Source organism: Nothobranchius furzeri, chromosome 18 (assembly GCF_043380555.1).
Source record: "Nothobranchius furzeri strain GRZ-AD chromosome 18, NfurGRZ-RIMD1, whole genome shotgun sequence".
Classification (NCBI taxonomy): domain Eukaryota; kingdom Metazoa; phylum Chordata; class Actinopteri; order Cyprinodontiformes; family Nothobranchiidae; genus Nothobranchius; species Nothobranchius furzeri.
In genome coordinates, this window is record NC_091758.1 from 43,525 (window position 1) to 59,702 (window position 16,178).

A 16,178-nucleotide genomic window follows, 5' to 3' on the forward strand; every position below is an offset into this window, starting at 1 on the left:
GGCCCTCAGTCAGACCCATTGTTGACATGTGGCAAGACGCTCCTCAGGCCGCGTCTTGCTTGGGCCTCTCTCCAGAAGGCCCTCAATAAAACCCAGTGTTGACACGTGGCAAGACGCTCCTCGGGGCGCGTCTTGCTTTGGCCTCTCTCCTGGAGGCGCTCAGTCAGACCGACTGCTGACATGTGGCAAGAAGCTCCTCGGGGTGCGTCTTGCTTGGGCTTCTCTCCTGGAGGCCCTCAGTAAGACCCTTTGTTGACATGTGGCAAGACGCTCCTCGGGGCGCGTCTTGCTTGGGCTTCTCTCCTGGAGGCCCTCTGTCGGACCCATTGTTGACATCTGGCAAGACGCTCCTCGGGGCGCGTCTTGTTTGGGCTTCTCTCCTGGAGGCCCTCAGTCAGACCCCTTGTTGACATGTGGCAAGACACTCCTCGGGGTGCGTCTTGCTTGGGCCTCTCTCCTGGAGGCGCTCAGTCAGACCGAGTGCTGACATGTGGCAAGACGCTCCTCGGGGCTCGTCTTGCTTGGGCCTCTATCCTGGAGGCGCTCAGTCAGACCCAGTTGTGACACGTGGCAAGACGCTCCTCGGGGCGCGTCTTGCTTGGGCCTCTCTCCTGGAGGCGCTCAGTCAGACCCAGTGGTGACATGTGGCAAGACGCTCCTCGGGTCGCGTCTTGCTTGGGCCTCTCTCCTGGAGGCGCTCAGTCAGACCCATTGTTGACATCTGGCAAGACGCTCCTCGGGGCGCGTCATTCTTGGGCTTCTCTCCTGGAGGCCCTCAGTCAGACCCCTTGTTGACATGTGGCAAGACGCTCCTCGGGGCGCGTCTTGCTGGGGCTTCTCTCATGGAGGCACTCAGTCAGACCCAGTGTTGACATGTGGCAAGACGCTCCTCGGGGCTCGTCTTGCTTGGGCCTCTATCCTGGAGGCGCTCAGTCAGACCCAGTTGTGACACGTGGCAAGACGCTCCTCGGGGCGCGTCTTGCTTGGGCCTCTCTCCTGGAGGCGCTCAGTCAGACCCAGTGGTGACATGTGGCAAGACGCTCCTCGGGTCGCGTCTTGCTTGGGCCTCTCTCCTGGAGGCGCTCAGTCAGACCCAGTGTTGACACGTGGCAAGACGCTCCTCGGGGCGCATCTTGCTTGGGCCTCTCTGCTGGAGGTGCTCAGTCAGACCCAGTGTTGACATGTGGCAAGACACTCCTCGGGGCGCGTCTTGCTTGGGCCTCTCTCATGGAGGCCCTCTGTCAGACCCAGTGTTGACATGTGTCAAGACGCTCCTCGGGGCGCGTCTTGCTTTGGCCTCTCTCCTGGAGGCCCTCAGTAAGACCCATTGTTGACATGTGGCAAGACGCTCCTCGGGGCGTGTCTTGCTTGGGCCTCTCTCCAGAAGGCCCTCAATAAGACCCAGTGTTGACACGTGGCAAGACGCTCCTCGGGGCGCGTCTTGCTTTGGCCTCTCTCCTGGAGGCGCTCAGTCAGACCGACTGCTGACATGTGGCAAGAAGCTCCTCGGGGTGCGTCTTCCTTGGGCTTCTCTCCTGGAGGCCCTCAGTAAGACCCATTGTTGACACGTGGCAAGACGCTCCTCGGGGCGCGTCTTGCTTGGGCCTCTTTCCTGGAGGCGCTCAGTCAGTCCCAGTGGTGACATGTGGCAAGACGCTCCTCGGGGCACGTCTTGCTTGGGCCTCTCTCCTGGAGGCGCTCAGTCATACCCAGTGTTGACACATGGCAAGACGCTCCTCGGGGCGCATCTTGCTTGGGCCTCTCTGCTGGAGGCGCTCAGTCAGACCCAGTGTTGACATGTGGCAAGACACTCCTCGGGGCGCGTCTTGCTTGGGCCTCTCTCATGTAGGCCCTCTGTCAGACCCAGTGTTGACATGTGTCAAGATGCTCCTCGGGGCGCGTCTTGCTTTGGCCTCTCTCCTGGAGGCCCTCAGTAAGACCCATTGTTGACATGTGGCAAGACGCTCCTCGGGGCGTGTCTTGCTTGGGCTTCTCTCCTGGAGGCCCTCAGTCAGACCCATTGTTGACATGTGGCAAGACGCTCCTCAGGCCGCGTCTTGCTTGGGCCTCTCTCCAGAAGCCCGTCAATAAGACCCAGTGTTGACACGTGGCAAGACGCTCCTCGGGGCGCGTCTTGCTTTGGCCTCTCTCCTGGAGGCGCTCAGTCAGACCGACTGCTGACATGTGGCAAGAAGCTCCTCGGGGTGCGTCTTGCTTGGGCTTCTCTCCTGGAGGCCCTCAGTAAGACCCATTGTTGACATGTGGCAAGACGCTCCTCGGGGCGCGTCTTGCTTGGGCTTCTCTCCTGGAGGCCCTCTGTCAGACCCATTGTTGACATCTGGCAAGACGCTCCTCGGGGCGCGTCTTGCTTGGGCTTCTCTCCTGGAGGCCCTCAGTCAGACCCCTTGTTGACATGTGGCAAGACGCTCCTCGGGGCGCGTCTTGCTGGGGCTTCTCTCATGGAGGCACTCAGTCAGACCCAGTGTTGACATGTGGCAAGACGCTCCTCGGGGCGTGTCTTGCTTGGGCCTCTCTCCTGGAGGCGCTCAGTCAGACCGAGTGCTTACATGTGGCAAGAAGCTCCTCGGGGCGCGTCTTGCTTGGGCTTCTCTCCTGGAGGCCCTCAGTCAGACCCATTGTTGACATGTGGCAAGACGCTCCTCGGGGCGCATCTTGCTTGGGCCTCTCTCCAGAAGGCCCTCAATCGGACCCAGTGTTGACACGTGGCAAGAAGTTCCTCGGGGCGCGTCTTGCTTGGGCCTCTCTCCTGGAGGTGCTCAGTCAGACTGAGTAGTGACATGTGGCCTGACGCGCCTCGGGGCGCGTCTTGCTTGGGCCTCTCTCCTGGAGGCGCTCAGTCAGAACCAGAGGTGACATGTGGCAAGACGCTCCTCGGGGCGCGTCTTGCTAGGGCCTCTCTCCTGGAGGCCCTCCGTCAGACCCAGTGTTGACATGTGGCAAGACGCTCCTCCGGGCGCGTCTTGCTTGGGCCTCTCTCCTGGAGGCGCTCAGTCAGACCCATTGTTGACATGTGGCAAGACGGTCCTCCAGGCGCGTCTTGCTTGGGCCACTCTCCTGGAGGCGCTCAGTCAGACCGAGTGCTGACATAAGGCAAGATGCTCATCGGGGCGCGTCTTGCTGGGGACTCTCTCCTGGAGGCGTTCAGTCAGACCCAGTGCTGACATGTGGCAAGACGCTACTCGGGGCGCGTCTTGCTTGGGCCTCTCTCCTGGAGGCGCTCAGTCAGACCCAGTGTTGACATGTGGCAAGACGCTCCTCGGGGCGCGTCTTGCTTGGGCTTCTCTCCTGGAGGCCCTCAGTCAGACCCATTGTTGACATGTGGCAAGACGCTCCTCGGGATGCGTCTTGCTTGGGCCTCTCTCCTGGAGGCGCTCAGTCAGACCGAGTAGTGACATGTGGCAAGATGCTCCTCGGGGCGCTTCTTGCTTGGGCTTCTCTCATGGAGGCACTCAGTCAGACCCAGTGTTGACATGTGGGAAGACGCTCCTCGGGGCTCGTCTTGCTTGGGCCTCTCTCCTGGAGGCGCTCAGTCAGACCCAGTGGTGACACGTGGCAAGACGCTCCTCGGGGCGCGTCTTGCTTGGGCCTCTCTCCTGGAGGCGCTCAGTCAGACCGAGTGCTGACATGTGGCAAGAAGCTCCTCGGGGCGCGTCTTGCTTGGGCTTTTCTCCTGGAGGCCCTCAGTAAGACCCATTGTTGACATGTGATAAGACACTCCTCGGGGCGCGTCTTGCTTGGGCTTCTCTCCTGGAGGCCCTCAGTAAGACCCATTGTTGACATGTGGCAAGACGCTCCTCGGGGCGAGTCTTGCTTGGGCATCTCTCCTGGAGGCGCTCAGTCAGACTGAGTAGTGACATGTGGCCTGACGCTCCTCGGGGCGCGTCTTGCTTGGGCCTCTCTCCTGGAGGCGCTCAGTCAGACCCAGTGGTGACATGTGGCAAGACGCTCCTCGGGGCGCGTCTTGCTTGGGCCTCTCTCCTGGAGGCCCTCTGTCAGACCCAGTGTTGACATGTGTCAAGACGCTCCTCGGGGCGCGTCTTGCTTGGGCTTCTCTCCTGGAGGCCCTCAGTCAGACCCATTGTTGACATGTGGCAAGACGCTCCTCGGGGCGCGTCTTGCTTGGGCCTCTCTCCTGGAGGCGCTTAGTCAGAACCAGAGGTGACATGTGGCAAGACGCTCCTCGGGGCGCGTCTTGCTTGGGCCTCTCTCCTGGAGGCCCTCTGTCAGACCCAGTGTTGACATGTGGCAAGACGCTCCTCCGGGCACATCTTGCTTGGGCCTCTCTCCTGGAGGCGCTCAGTCAGACCGAGTTCTGACATAAGGCAAGACGCTCCTCGGGGCGCGTCTTGCTGGGGCCTCTCTCCTGGAGGCCCTCTGTCAGACCCATTGTTGACAGGTGGCAAGACGCTCCTCGGGGCGCATCTTGCTTGGGCCTCTCTCCTGGAGGCGCTCAGTCAGACCCAGTGTTGACATATGGCAAGACGCTCCTCGGGGCGCGTCGTGATTGGGCTTCTTTCCTGGAGGCCCTCAGTCAGACCCATTGTTGACATGTGGCAAGACGCTCCTCGGGGCGCGTCTTGCTGGGGCCTCTCTCCTGGAGGCCCTCTGTCAGACCCATTGTTGACAGGTGGCAAGACGCTCCTCGGGGCGCATCTTGCTTGGGCCTCTCTCCTGGAGGCGCTCAGTCAGACCGAGTGCTTACATAAGGCAAGACACTCCTCGGGGCGCGTCTTGCTGGGGACTCTCTCCTGGAGGCGCTCAGTCAGATCCAGTGCTGACATGTGGCAAGACGCTCCTCGGGGCACGTCTTGCTTGGGCCTCTCTCCTGGAGGCGCTCAGTCAGACCGAGTGCTGACATGTCGCAAGACGCTCCTCGGGGCGCGTCTTGCTGGGGCTTCTCTCATGGAGGCACTCAGTCAGACCCAGTGTTGACATGTGGCAAGACGCTCCTCGGGGCTCGTCTTGCTTGGGCCTCTCTCCTGGAGGCGCTCAGTCAGACCCAGTGGTGACACGTGGCAAGACGCTCCTCGGGGCGAGTCTTGCTTGGGCCTCTCTCCTGGAGGCGCTCAGTCAGACCCAGTGGTGACATGTGGCAAGACGCTCCTCGGGGTGCGTCTTGCTTGGGCCTCTCTCCTGGAGGCGCTCAGTCATACCCAGTGTTGACACGTGGCAAGACGCTCCTCGGGGCGCATCTTGCTTGGGCCTCTCTGCTGGAGGCGCTCAGTCAGACCCAGTGTTGACATGTGGCAAGACACTCCTCGGGGCGCGTCTTGCTTGGGCCTCTCTCATGGAGGCCCTCTGTCAGACCCAGTGTTGACATGTGTCAAGACGCTCCTCGGGGCGCGTCTTGCTTTGGCCTCTCTCCTGGAGGCCCTCAGTAAGACCCATTGTTGACATGTGGCAAGACGCTCCTCGGGGCGTGTCTTGCTTGGGCTTCTCTCCTGGAGGCCCTCAGTCAGACCCATTGTTGACATGTGGCAAGACGCTCCTCAGGCCGCGTCTTGCTTGGGCCTCTCTCCAGAAGGCCCTCAATAAGACCCAGTGTTGACACGTGGCAAGACGCTCCTCGGGGCGCGTCTTGCTTTGGCCTCTCTCCTGGAGGCGCTCAGTCAGACCGACTGCTGACATGTGGCAAGAAGCTCCTCGGGGTGCGTCTTGCTTGGGCTTCTCTCCTGGAGGCCCTCAGTAAGACCCATTGTTGACATGTGGCAAGACGCTCCTCGGGGCGCGTCTTGCTTGGGCTTCTCTCCTGGAGGCCCTCAGTCAGACCCATTGTTGACATGTGGCAAGACGCTCCTCGGGGCGCATCTTGCTTGGGCCTCTCTCCAGAAGGCCCTCAATCAGACCCAGTGTCCACACGTGGCAAGACGTTCCTCGGGGCGCGTCTTGCTTGGGCCTCTCTCCTGGAGGCGCTCAGTCAGACTGAGTGGTGACATGTGGCCTGACGCTCCTCGGGGCGCGTCTTGCTTGGGCCTCTCTCCTGGAGGCGCTCAGTCAGACCCAGTGTTGACATTTGGCAAGACGCTCCTCGGGGCGCTTCTTGCTTGGGCCTCTCGCCTGGAGGCGCTCAGTCAGACCCAGTGTTGACATGTGGCAAGACGCTCCTCGGGGCGAGTCTTTCTTGGGCCTCTCTCCTGGAGGCGCACAGTCAGACCCAGTGGTGACATGTGGCAAGATGCTCCTCGGGGCACGTATTGCTTGGGCCTCTCTCCTGGAGGCCCTCAGTCAGACCCAGTGTTGACATGTGTCAAGACGCTCCTCGGGGCGTGTCTTGCTTGGGCCTTTCTCCTGGAGGCGCTCAGTCAGACCCAGTGTTGACATGTGGCAAGTCACTCCTCGGGGCGCGTCTTGCTTGGGCCTCTCTCCTGGAGGCCCTCTGTCAGACCCAGTGTTGACATGTGGCAAGACGCTCCTCGGGGCGCGTCTTGCTTGGGCCTCTCTCATGGAGGCCCTCAGTCAGACCCAGTGTTGACAAGTGTCAAGACGCTCCTCAGGGCGCGTCTTGCTTGGGCCTCTCTCCTGGAGGCCCTCAGTGACACCCATTGTTGACATGTGGCAAGACGCTCCTCGGGGCGCTTCTTGCTTCGGCCTCTCTCCTGGAGGCGCTCAGTCAGACCCAGTGTTGACATGTGGCAAGACGCTCCTCGGGGCACGTCTTGCTTGGGCCTCTCTCCTGGAGGCGCTCAGTCAGACCCAGTGTTGACATGTGGCAAGACGCTCCTCGGGGCGCCTCTTGCTTGGGCCTCTCTCCTGGAGGCCCTCTGTCAGACCCAGTGTTGACATGTGGCAAGACGCTCCTAGGGGCGCGTCTTGCTTGGGCCTCTCTCCTGGAGGCGCTCAGTCAGACCAAGTGCTGACATGTGGCAAGACGCTCCTCGGTGCGCGTCTTGCTCGGGCCTCTCTCCTGGAGGCGCTCAGTCAGACCCAGTGTTGACATGTGGCAAGACGCTCCTCGGTGCGCGTCTTGCTTGGGCCTCTCTCCTGGAGGCGCTCAGTCAGACCCAGAGTTGACATGTGGCAAGACACTCCTCGGGGCGCGTCTTGCTTGGGCCTCTCTCCTGGAGGCCCTCTGTCAGACCCAGTGTTGACATGTGGCAAGACGCTCCTAGGGGCGCGTCTTGCTTGGCTCTCTCTCCTGGAGGCGCTCAGTCAGACCGAGTACTGACATGTGGCAAGACACTCCTCGGGGCGCGTCTTGCTTGGGCTTCTCTCGGGGAGGCCCTCAGTCAGACCCAGTGTTGACAAGTGTCAAGACACTCCTCGGAGCGCGTCTTGCTTGGGCCTCTCTCCTGGAGGCCCTCAGTCAGACACATTGTTGACATGTGGCAAGACGCTCCTCGGGGCGCTTCTTGCTTGGGCCTCTCTCCTGGAGGCGCTCAGTCAGACCCAGTGATGACATGTGGCAAGACACTCCTTGGGGCGCGTCTTGCTTGGGCCTCTCTCCTGGAGGCCCTCTGTCAGACCCAGTGTTGACATGTGGCAAGACACTCCTCGGGGCGGGTCTTGCTTGGGCCTCTCCCATGGAGGCCCTCAGTCAGACCCAGTGTTGACAAGTGTCAAGACGCTCCTCGGGGCGCGTCTTGCTTGGGCCTCTCTCCTGGAGGCACTCTGTCAGACCCACTGTTGACATGTGGCAAGACGCTCCTCGGGGCGCGTCTTGCTTGGGCTTCTCTCCTGGAGGCCCTCAGTCAGACCCATTGTTGACAAGAGGCAAGACGCTCCTCGGGGCGATTCTTGCTTGGGCCTCTCTCCTGGAGGCGCTCAGTCAGACCCAGTGTCGACATGTGGCAAGACGCTCCTCGGGGCACGTCTTGCTTGGGCCTCTCTCCTGGAGGCGCTCAGTCAGACCCAGTGTTGACATGTGGCAAGACGCTCCTCGGGGCGCTTCTTGCTTGGGCCTCTCTCCTGGAGGCGCTCAGTCAGACCCAGTGGTGACACGTGGCAAGACGCTCCTCGGGGCGCGTCTTACTTGGGCCTCTCTCCTGGAGGCGCTCAGTCAGACCCAGTGGTGACACGTGGCAAGACGCTCCTCGGGGCACGTATTGCTTGGGCCTCTCTCCTGGAGGCCCTCTGTCAGACCCAGTGTTGACTTGTGTTAAGACGCTCCTCGGGGCGCGTCTTGCTTGGGCTTCTCTCATTGAGGCCCTCAGTCAGACCCAGTGTTGACATTTGGCAAGACGCTCCTCGGGGCGCTTCTTGCTTGGGCCTCTCGCCTGGAGGCGCTCAGTCAGACCCAGTGTTGACATGTGGCAAGACGCTCCTCGGGGCGAGTCTTACTTGGGCCTCTCTCCTGGAGGCGCACAGTCAGACCCAGTGGTGACATGTGGCAAGATGCTCCTCGGGGCACGTATTGCTTGGGCCTCTCTCCTGGAGGCCCTCAGTCAGACCCAGTGTTGACATGTGTCAAGACGCTCCTCGGGGCGTGTCTTGCTTGGGCCTTTCTCCTGGAGGCGCTCAGTCAGACCCAGTGTTGACATGTGGCAAGTCACTCCTCGGGGCGCGTCTTGCTTGGGCCTCTCTCCTGGAGGCCCTCTGTCAGACCCAGTGTTGACATGTGGCAAGACGCTCCTCGGGGCGCGTCTTGCTTGGGCCTCTCTCATGGAGGCCCTCAGTCAGACCCAGTGTTGACAAGTGTCAAGACGCTCCTCAGGGCGCGTCTTGCTTGGGCCTCTCTCCTGGAGGCCCTCAGTGACACCCATTGTTGACATGTGGCAAGACGCTCCTGGGGCGCTTCTTGCTTGGGCCTCTCTCCTGGAGGCGCTAAGTCAGACCCAGTGTTGACATGTGGCAAGACGCTCCTCGGGGCACGTCTTGCTTGGGCCTCTCTCCTGGAGGCGCTCAGTCAGACCCAGTGTTGACATGTGGCAAGACGCTCCTCGGGGCGCCTCTTGCTTGGGCCACTCTCCTGGAGGCCCTCTGTCAGACCCAGTGTTGACATGTGGCAAGACGCTCCTAGGGGCGCGTCTTGCTTGGGCCTCTCTCCTGGAGGCGCTCAGTCAGACCAAGTGCTGACATGTGGCAAGACGCTCCTCGGTGCGCGTCTTGCTCGGGCCTCTCTCCTGGAGGCGCTCAGTCAGACCCAGTGTTGACATGTGGCAAGACGCTCCTCGGTGCGCGTCTTGCTTGGGCCTCTCTCCTGGAGGCGCTCAGTCAGACCCAGAGTTGACATGTGGCAAGACACTCCTCGGGGCGCGTCTTGCTTGGGCCTCTCTCCTGGAGGCCCTCTGTCAGACCCAGTGTTGACATGTGGCAAGACGCTCCTAGGGGCGCATCTTGCTTGGCTCTCTCTCCTGGAGGCGCTCAGTCAGACCGAGTACTGACATGTGGCAAGACACTCCTCGGGGCGCGTCTTGCTTGGGCTTCTCTCGGGGAGGCCATCAGTCAGACCCAGTGTTGACAAGTGTCAAGACACTCCTCGGAGCGCGTCTTGCTTGGGCCTCTCTCCTGGAGGCCCTCAGTCAGACACATTGTTGACATGTGGCAAGACGCTCCTCGGGGCGCTTCTTGCTTGGGCCTCTCTTCTGGAGGCGCTCAGTCAGACCCAGTGATGACATGTGGCAAGACACTCCTCGGGGCGCGTCTTGCTTGGGCCTCTCTCCTGGAGGCCCTCTGTCAGACCCAGTGTTGACATGTGGCAAGACACTCCTCGGGGCGCGTCTTGCTTGGGCCTCTCCCATGGAGGCCCTCAGTCAGACCCAGTGTTGACAAGTGTCAAGACGCTCCTCGGGGCGCGTCTTGCTTGGGCCTCTCTCCTGGAGGCACTCAGTCAGACCCACTGTTGACATGTGGCAAGACGCTCCTCGGGGCGCGTCTTGCTTGGGCTTCTCTCCTGGAGGCCCTCAGTCAAACCCATTGTTGACAAGAGGCAAGATGCTCCTCGGGGCGCTTCTTGCTTGGGCCTCTCTCCTGGAGGCGCTCAGTCAGACCCAGTGTCGACATGTGGCAAGACGCTCCTCGGGGCACGTCTTGCTTTGGCCTCTCTCCTGGAGGCGCTCAGTCAGACCCAGTGTTGACATGTGGCAAGACGCTCCTCGGGGCGCTTCTTGCTTGGGCCTCTCTCCTGGAGGCGCTCAGTCAGACCCAGTGATGACATGTGGCAAGACGCTCCTAGGGGCGCGTCTTGCTTGGCTCTCTCTCCTGGAGGCGCTCAGTCAGACCGAGTACTGACATGTGGCAAGACACTCCTCGGGTCGCGTCTTGCTTGGGCTTCTCTCGGGGAGGCCCTCAGTCAGACCCAGTGTTGACAAGTGTCAAGACACTCCTCGGGGCGCGTCTTGCTTGGGCCTCTCTCCTGGAGGCCCTCAGTCAGACCCATTGTTTACATGTGGCAAGACGCTCCTCGGGGCGCTTCTGGCTTGGGCCTCTCTCCTGGAGGCGCTCAGTCAGACCCAGTGATGACATGTGGCAAGACACTCCTTGGGGCGCGTCTTGCTTGGGCCTCTCTCCTTGAGGCCCTCTGTCAGACCCAGTGTTGACATGTGGCAAGACACTCCTCGGGGCGGGTCTTGCTTGGGCCTCTCCCATGGAGGCCCTCAGTCAGACCCAGTGTTGACAAGTGTCAAGACGCTCCTCGGGGCGCGTCTTGCTTGGGCCTCTCTCCTGGAGGCACTCTGTCAGACCCACTGTTGACATGTGGCAAGACGCTCCTCGGGGCGCGTCTTGCTTGGGCTTCTCTCCTGGAGGCCCTCAGTCAGACCCATTGTTGACAAGAGGCAAGACGCTCCTCGGGGCGATTCTTGCTTGGGCCTCTCTCCTGGAGGCGCTCAGTCAGACCCAGTGTCGACATGTGGCAAGACGCTCCTCGGGGCACGTCTTGCTTGGGCCTCTCTCCTGGAGGCGCTTAGTCAGACCCAGTGTTGACATGTGGCAAGACGCTCCTCGGGGCGCTTCTTGCTTGGGCCTCTCTCCTGGAGGCGCTCAGTCAGACCCAGTGGTGACACGTGGCAAGACGCTCCTCGGGGCGCGTCTTACTTGGGCCTCTCTCCTGGAGGCGCTCAGTCAGACCCAGTGGTGACACGTGGCAAGACGCTCCTCGGGGCACGTATTGCTTGGGCCTCTCTCCTGGAGGCCCTCTGTCAGACCCAGTGTTGACTTGTGTTAAGACGCTCCTCGGGGCGCGTCTTGCTTGGGCTTCTCTCATTGAGGCCCTCAGTCAGACCCAGTGTTGACATTTGGCAAGACGCTCCTCGGGGCGCTTCTTGCTTGGGCCTCTCGCCTGGAGGCGCTCAGTCAGACCCAGTGTTGACATGTGGCAAGACGCTCCTCGGGGCGAGTCTTACTTGGGCCTCTCTCCTGGAGGCGCACAGTCAGACCCAGTGGTGACATGTGGCAAGATGCTCCTCGGGGCACGTATTGCTTGGGCCTCTCTCCTGGAGGCCCTCAGTCAGACCCAGTGTTGACATGTGTCAAGACGCTCCTCGGGGCGTGTCTTGCTTGGGCCTTTCTCCTGGAGGCGCTCAGTCAGACCCAGTGTTGACATGTGGCAAGTCACTCCTCGGGGCGCGTCTTGCTTGGGCCTCTCTCCTGGAGGCCCTCTGTCAGACCCAGTGTTGACATGTGGCAAGACGCTCCTCGGGGCGCGTCTTGCTTGGGCCTCTCTCATGGAGGCCCTCAGTCAGACCCAGTGTTGACAAGTGTCAAGACGCTCCTCAGGGCGCGTCTTGCTTGGGCCTCTCTCCTGGAGGCCCTCAGTGACACCCATTGTTGACATGTGGCAAGACGCTCCTCGGGGCGCTTCTTGCTTGGGCCTCTCTCCTGGAGGCGCTAAGTCAGACCCAGTGTTGACATGTGGCAAGACGCTCCTCGGGGCACGTCTTGCTTGGGCCTCTCTCCTGGAGGCGCTCAGTCAGACCCAGTGTTGACATGTGGCAAGACGCTCCTCGGGGCGCCTCTTGCTTGGGCCACTCTCCTGGAGGCCCTCTGTCAGACCCAGTGTTGACATGTGGCAAGACGCTCCTAGGGGCGCGTCTTGCTTGGGCCTCTCTCCTGGAGGCGCTCAGTCAGACCAAGTGCTGACATGTGGCAAGACGCTCCTCGGTGCGCGTCTTGCTCGGGCCTCTCTCCTGGAGGCGCTCAGTCAGACCCAGTGTTGACATGTGGCAAGACGCTCCTCGGTGCGCGTCTTGCTTGGGCCTCTCTCCTGGAGGCGCTCAGTCAGACCCAGAGTTGACATGTGGCAAGACACTCCTCGGGGCGCGTCTTGCTTGGGCCTCTCTCCTGGAGGCCCTCTGTCAGACCCAGTCTTGACATGTGGCAAGACGCTCCTAGGGGCGCGTCTTGCTTGGCTCTCTCTCCTGGAGGCGCTCAGTCAGACCGAGTACTGACATGTGGCAAGACACTCCTCGGGGCGCGTCTTGCTTGGGCTTCTCTCGGGGAGGCCCTCAGTCAGACCCAGTGTTGACAAGTGTCAAGACACTCCTCGGAGCGCGTCTTGCTTGGGCCTCTCTCCTGGAGGCCCTCAGTCAGACACATTGTTGACATGTGGCAAGACGCTCCTCGGGGCGCTTCTTGCTTGGGCCTCTCTCCTGGAGGCGCTCAGTCAGACCCAGTGATGACATGTGGCAAGACACTCCTCGGGGCGCGTCTTGCTTGGGCCTCTCTCCTGGAGGCCCTCTGTCAGACCCAGTGTTGACATGTGGCAAGACACTCCTCGGGGCGCGTCTTGCTTGGGCCTCTCCCATGGAGGCCCTCAGTCAGACCCAGTGTTGACAAGAGGCAAGACGCTCCTCGGGGCGCTTCTTGCTTGGGCCTCTCTCCTGGAGGCGCTCAGTCAGACCCAGTGTCGACATGTGGCAAGACGCTCCTCGGGGCACGTCTTGCTTTGGCCTCTCTCCTGGAGGCGCTCAGTCAGACCCAGTGTTGACATGTGGCAAGACGCTCCTCGGGGCGCTTCTTGCTTGGGCCTCTCTCCTGGAGGCGCTCAGTCAGACCCAGTGATGACATGTGGCAAGACGCTCCTAGGGGCGCGTCTTGCTTGGCTCTCTCTCCTGGAGGCGCTCAGTCAGACCGAGTACTGACATGTGGCAAGACACTCCTCGGGTCGCGTCTTGCTTGGGCTTCTCTCGGGGAGGCCCTCAGTCAGACCCAGTGTTGACAAGTGTCAAGACACTCCTCGGGGCGTGCTTGCTTGGGCCTCTCTCCTGGAGGCCCTCAGTCAGACCCATTGTTTACATGTGGCAAGACGCTCCTCGGGGCGCTTCTTGCTTGGGCCTCTCTCCTGGAGGCCCTCTGTCAGACCCAGTGTTGACATGTGGCAAGACACTCCTCGGGGCGGGTCTTGCTTGGGCCTCTCCCATGGAGGCCCTCAGTCAGACCCAGTGTTGACAAGTGTCAAGACGCTCCTCGGGGCGCGTCTTGCTTGGGCCTCTCTCCTGGAGGCACTCTGTCAGACCCACTGTTGACATGTGGCAAGACGCTCCTCGGGGCGCGTCTTGCTTGGGCTTCTCTCCTGGAGGCCCTCAGTCAGACCCATTGTTGACAAGAGGCAAGACGCTCCTCGGGGCGATTCTTGCTTGGGCCTCTCTCCTGGAGGCGCTCAGTCAGACCCAGTGTCGACATGTGGCAAGACGCTCCTCGGGGCACGTCTTGCTTGGGCCTCTCTCCTGGAGGCGCTCAGTCAGACCCAGTGTTGACATGTGGCAAGACGCTCCTCGGGGCGCTTCTTGCTTGGGCCTCTCTCCTGGAGGCGCTCAGTCAGACCCAGTGGTGACACGTGGCAAGACGCTCCTCGGGGCGCGTCTTACTTGGGCCTGTCTCCTGGAGGCGCTCAGTCAGACCCAGTGGTGACACGTGGCAAGACGCTCCTCGGGGCACGTATTGCTTGGGCCTCTCTCCTGGAGGCCCTCTGTCAGACCCAGTGTTGACTTGTGGCAAGACGCTCCTCGGGGCGCGTCTTGCTTGGGCTTCTCTCATTGAGGCCCTCAGTCAGACCCAGTGTTGACATGTGTCAAGACGCTCCTCGGGGCGTGTCTTGCTTGGGCCTCTCTCCTGGAGGCGCTCAGTCAGACCCAGTGTTGACATGTGGCAAGACACTCCTCGGGGCGCGTCTTGCTTGGGCCTCTCTCCTGGAGGCCCTCTGTCAGACCCATTGTTGACATGTGGCAAGACGCTCCTCGGTGCGCGTCTTGCTTTGGCGTCTCTCCTGGAGGCCCTCAGTCAGACCCATTGTTGACATGTGGCAAGACGCTCCTCGGGGCGCTTCTTGCCTGGGCCTCTCTCCTGGAGGCGCTGAGTCAGACCCAGTGTTGACATGTGGCAAGACTCTCCTCGGGGCGCTTCTTGCTTGGGCCATCTCCTGGAGGCGCTCAGTCAGACCCAGTGTTGACATGTGGCAAGACGCTCCTCGGGGCACATCTTGCTTGGGCCTCTCTCCTGGAGGCGCTCAGTCAGACCCAGTGTTGACATGTGGCAAGACGCTCCTCGGGGCGCGTCTTGCTTGGGCCTCTCTCCTGGAGGCTCTCAGTCAGACCCAGTGGTGACATGTGGCAAGACGCTCCTCGGGGCGCGTCTTGCTTGGGCCTCTCTCCTGGAGGTGCTCAGTCAGACCCAGTGTTGACATGTGGCAAGACACTCCTCGGGGCGAGTGTTGCTTGGGCCTCTCTCCTGGAGGCCCTCTGTCAGACCCAGTGTTGACATGTGGCAAGACACTCCTCGGGGCGCATCTTGCTTGGGCTTCTCTCATGGAGGCCCCTTAGTCAGACCCAGTGTTGACAAGTGTCAAGACGCTCCTCGGGGCGCGTCTTGCTTGGGCCTCTCTCCTGGAGGCACTCAGTCAGACCCATTGTTGACATGTGGCAAGACGCTCCTCGGGGCGCGTCTTGCTTGGGCTTCTCTCCTGGAGGCCCTCAGTCAGACCCATTGTTGACATGTGGCAAGACGCTCCTCGGGGCGCTTCTTGCTTGGGCCTCTCTCCTGGAGGCGCTCAGTCAGACCCAGTGTTGACATGTGGCAAGACGCTCCTCGGGGCGGGTCTTGCTTGGGCCTCTCTCCTGGAGGCGCTCAGTCAGACCCAGTGATGACATGTGGCTAGACGCTCCTCGGGGCACGTCTTGCTTGGGCCTCTCTCCTGGAGGCCCTCAATCAGACCCAGTGTTGACACGTGGCAAGATGCTCCTCGGGGCGCGTCTTGCTTGGGCCTCTCTCCTGGAGGCGCTCAGTCAGACCGAGTAGTGACATGAGGCATGACGCTCCTCGGGGCGCGTCTTGCTTGGGCCTCTCTCCTGGAGGCGCTCAGTCAGACCCAGTGGTGACATGTGGCAAGACACTACCCGGGGCGCGTCTTGCTTCGGCCTCTCTCCTGGAGGCCCGCTGGCAGACCCAGTGTTGACATGTGGCAAGACGCTCCTAGGGGCGTGTCTTGCTTGGGCCTCTTTCCTGGAGGCGCTCAGTCAGACCGAGTGCTGACATGTGGCAAGACGCTCCTCGGGGCGCGTCTTGCTTGGGCCTCTCTCCTGGAGGCGCTCAGTCAGACCCAGTGGTGACATATGGCAAGACGCTCCTCGGGGCGCGTGTTGCTTGGGCCTCTCTCCTGGAGGCCCTCTGTCAGACCCAGTGTTGAAATGTGGCAAGACGCTCCTCGGGGCGCGTCTTGCTTGGGCCTCTCTCCTGGAGGCGCTCAGTCAGACCGAGTGCTGACATGTGGCAAGACGCTCCTCGGGGCGCGTCTTTCTTGGGCCTCTCTCCTGGAGGCGCTCAGTCAGACCCAGTTGTGACATATGGCAAGACACTCCTCGGGGCACATATTGCTTGAGCCTCTCTCCTGGAGGCCCTCAGTCAGACCCAGTGTTGACAGGTGGCAAGACACTCCTCGGGGCGCGTCTTGCTTTGGCCTCTCTCCTGGAGGCCCGCTGTCAGACCCAGTGTTGACATGTGGCAAGACGCTCCTAGGGGCGCATCTTGCTTGGGCCTCTCTCCTGGAGGCGCTCAGTCAGACCGAGTGCTGACATGTGGCAAGACGCTCCTCGGGGCGCGTCTTGCTTGGGCCTCTCTCCTTGAGGCGCTCAGTCAGACCCAGTGGTGACATATGGCAAGACGCTCCTCGGGGCGCGTGTTGCTTGGGCCTCTCTCCTGGAGGCCCTCTGTAAGAGCCAGTGTTGACATGTGGCAAGACACTCCTCGGGGCGCGTCTTGCTTGGGCCTCTCTCCTGGAGGCGCTCAGT